This window comes from Ipomoea triloba, chromosome 7, assembly GCF_003576645.1.
Source record: "Ipomoea triloba cultivar NCNSP0323 chromosome 7, ASM357664v1".
In the NCBI taxonomy this organism is placed as follows: domain Eukaryota; kingdom Viridiplantae; phylum Streptophyta; class Magnoliopsida; order Solanales; family Convolvulaceae; genus Ipomoea; species Ipomoea triloba.
In genome coordinates, this window is record NC_044922.1 from 23793072 (window position 1) to 23797009 (window position 3938).

A 3938-nucleotide genomic window follows, 5' to 3' on the forward strand; every position below is an offset into this window, starting at 1 on the left:
TGGTACTGGACTACCGGACATGATTATCTTTCCAATTTTTCCAACATTGCACCACTAGACTGTTGCTTATTAGTTTCTATGTCAAGATTCATCCAAAAAATATGGAGTGACTTTTTTATGAGACTGTCGGGTTAAGATGAAAATGTAATACCTGAAAATTGTAATACTGGAATAAAGTGTTTGTTACTTATAAGATAAATTGTAATATTTTTTTAAAAAATATAATACTTTAAATCAAAATGTAAAAGTATTATATTTGTCTTCAAGTATTACACTTTCCCTAATAAGTAACAAAAATTTTATTCTTGATTAGTATTATGTCTTCCCGTATAAGTATTATATTTTTCATATTGACCTGACCCTTCTCACGGATAAGGATTCGTGAGACGGTATCACACAAGTTTTTTCCAAAAATATATATGGAGTAATTTATTTAAAAATTCTTTATAACTAGCAAATTAAAGTAAGAAATTACAATTAATTAGATTCAACTATATATTTACTTCAATTAGGGACTTTCTTGATACTTTTTAGATTAATGTTCCGTTTGGAAACTCGAAAATGACTTTCAGAAGTTATTTTTTTGGATTTCCAAGTGTTTGGGTATCCAAGAAAAATGAAGTCAAAAGGAAAATATCCATTCTGATAAACGGAAAAAAATCTAATTTGACGGAAAATGTCGTCTTTTTATTTTATTTTATTAAGTTGGGAGACATTTTTCAGATTCTTTACTTTCAATTCTCATCTCTCTCTTCACTCTCTTCTGGTTTAAAGTTAATTTCTGGATTATTATTATTACCACCACCACAATCACCACCAACACCTACACCACCACACCACAACACAACTACACCATGTTGGAAAAATAGTATAAAATGACATTTTAAGGCGCTATTTTGTGGTATAAATATATGAGGGGTCCACTTCCGATTTGGGTTGGGTTAAAGTGGATTCGAGTTTTTCGTAATTAGACGAAGAGATTGATATATTGTACGCTCAAAATGGATAATGGGTGAATGGAAAATTGATTCTTAAAATTGACCCATTTGAGTTGAAAAAATGAAGAGAAAAAGTAACTTTTGTCCCGCATTGGTTTGGGAAATGGGTTTGCACTATTATTTATACAAGAGTCTTTTAAGGGTTATTGAAATGTATAACATAGATGCTCTCTTTTACGGGCATAAGTTATGTTCCCTACCACAAAAACCCTTTCGTTCTTGTGTTTGTTATTCTCCAGAAACACTATCACCATATTATTGTTGTTATTAACTTTCACTCAAATAGAAAAATATAATTTTCATACATTTAACCAAATAACAGAAAATTAAAATATTTTTTGAAAAAAGAGTAATTTTTTAAAAATTATTTTTCAAAAAAACATTATTTTACAAATTTTCAAACGGATCATCAGTAACGACAGTTTTTACTACGAAATCATTCGCGTTGAATTTGCACTGGTTGATAATGCTACATTTTTTTTTATAATTAATAAATATAATCCATATGATAAAAAAAAAGGAATGCGTTTATTTCTGAGAGAGATGCTTCCCAATAAAACTCAACTAAATTTTGACTAAATTAGTCCAAAGGAAAAAACAGGAGAAGAAGAAGCAAAACGCATGCATCCCTGCAGTACTGTGAAATCATAGTTTATTTCCCCTTGGGATTTATTTATTTATTTTAGTTCCCATCAATTTTCCACAATATCCATTGCAATCATTAGGCTTATTAATTAAATTAATGACCCGGGACTTTTTTTTTTTTTTTTTTTTTTTTTTTNTTTTTTTTTTTTTTTTTTTTTTTTTTTGCAATCATTAGGCTTATTAATTAAATTAATGACCCGGGATTTTTTTTTTAATTTAAATTTTTTTGAATACTACTAACTCTATTAGAATGCAGTATCTGTTATGTTCATAACTACTTTCTCAACCTATTGAAAAGGCTCGAACCCACCACCTTCTATATAAAGGGAAGGGTTTGATGCCATTAGACTACAAGGTAAATTATAGTATCTGTTCATACATACTTTCTCAACCATTGTAGCACAAAGAGTCACCCGCGCCTCCACTGAGACTCGACCTCATGACCTCCCATATGGGAGACAGGGAGAGTCACTACATGCCATCTGAGCACAAGATACTTGACAATGACCCCGGACTTAATGTAGTGTTTCATCGCCTGACTTGATGTCACGACGGAAGATGGCATCGTGGGGATTCGAATCCCATTGAAAATATGAATAGAAAAAAAAAACAACTCAAGATGATGAAAAGTATGAATTAGATCCCTTGTACGCCTATGAAAACTAGGGTTTAATTAGTGGACTGATTGCTTAATTCACCATTTTACTTTTGCAGTGCTTCTTTGAATAGGTCAGGTGAACTCAGATTAGTCCGGTGAAATTGAGATAGTATTTAAAAAATAAATAAATTAATGGAATTATTGTGAATGTAATCATGAAGTGCTGATAATTAATTATTTAATAATTAAAATGAGTAGATGCATGCGTGGCAGGTGGAGCTAGCTAGCTGGCTTGGAGAAACTGACAAAATCTTGACATCGATGACTTGCAGTAATGGCTATCGTTTGGAAGGAATTTCATGCATGTAATGCCATGAAAACGATCCGAGTCTTTTAATAGAATTAATTAACAACTAGACAATTTAAAAACTGAAATATATAAAACCCTATCTTTAAAAAATTCACTAAAATAACAAATAAGTTAATTCTATATATTTTGGTCCTAAATTTATAGTTCACAATCCACTTTTAATCATTTTTTATTAGAACATCTTCATTTGGTCATAATTTTATCGTGGCATGACCAATTTTAGTCATCCAGAAACAAAATCATTGAAATATCATTACATACAAAGATATTTTAATATTTTTTTATACAAAATATGTTGAACCGCTATATTTTTTATGTTTATTTTTTTGAAAACATTCATAATTGAAGACCGGAATATCTTTGTATTTAATGATATTTAAACTGATTTGTTGATAAAGGACAAAAATGGTTTTGCCACAATAATACTAGGACCAAAAGTGAATGTTTTAATAAAAAAGGACTAAAAGTGGATTGTCACCTATAAATCTAGAATAAAAAATGGAATTAACCCTAACAAATAATATAAGCCAACTACTATGTAGTGTGATTATATCTTTGTTATCTTTTTAAATGGTGGTCACAGGATCGAATCCTGGGTGGTGCTGTTAATATAATATTAATAATGATGCATTTAATTTATTTATTGGTTAGGAATCTAGTTGCGATTCACGGATCGGAGTTGAAACGTGGTGTACGCATGGGTGTATCTATCTAGCTAGCTAGCTTTCTTGTTTTTATATGAATATCATAGTGATTTTAGAAAAAAGAGTTAATTCTATTTTTAGTCCTAGATTTATAGGTGACATTTCACTTTTAGTCCTTTTTTTTTTTCAGAACATCCACTTTTGATCCTAGTATTATTGTGGCATGACCATTTTTGATCCTCCATCAACAAAACAGTTTAAATTTCGTCAAATACAAGAGCATTTCAGTCTTCAATTTTGATTTTTTTTTTCAAAAAATAAACATAAAAAATAGCGGGTCAACCTACTTTGTATAAAAAAGATCAAAATGTCATTGTATTTAACGACATTTCAATGGTTTTCTTGACGGAGGACCAAAAATGGTCATACCACAATAATACTAGGACCAAAAGTGGATATTTTGAAAAAAAAGGACTAAAAGTGAAATGCCACATATAAATCTAGGACAAAAAATGGAATTAACTCTAGAAAAAAACATAGAGAATGATAGAATTATCGAAGTTTGGCCATGTTGCTTTTCTCTGTCCACCAGTAAAAATTGATTGCTTCATAAAATAACTGCACTAGAATTTATTTTCCCTCTTCCAGTCAATAATGATTATAGTAAAATTATCAATTTGATC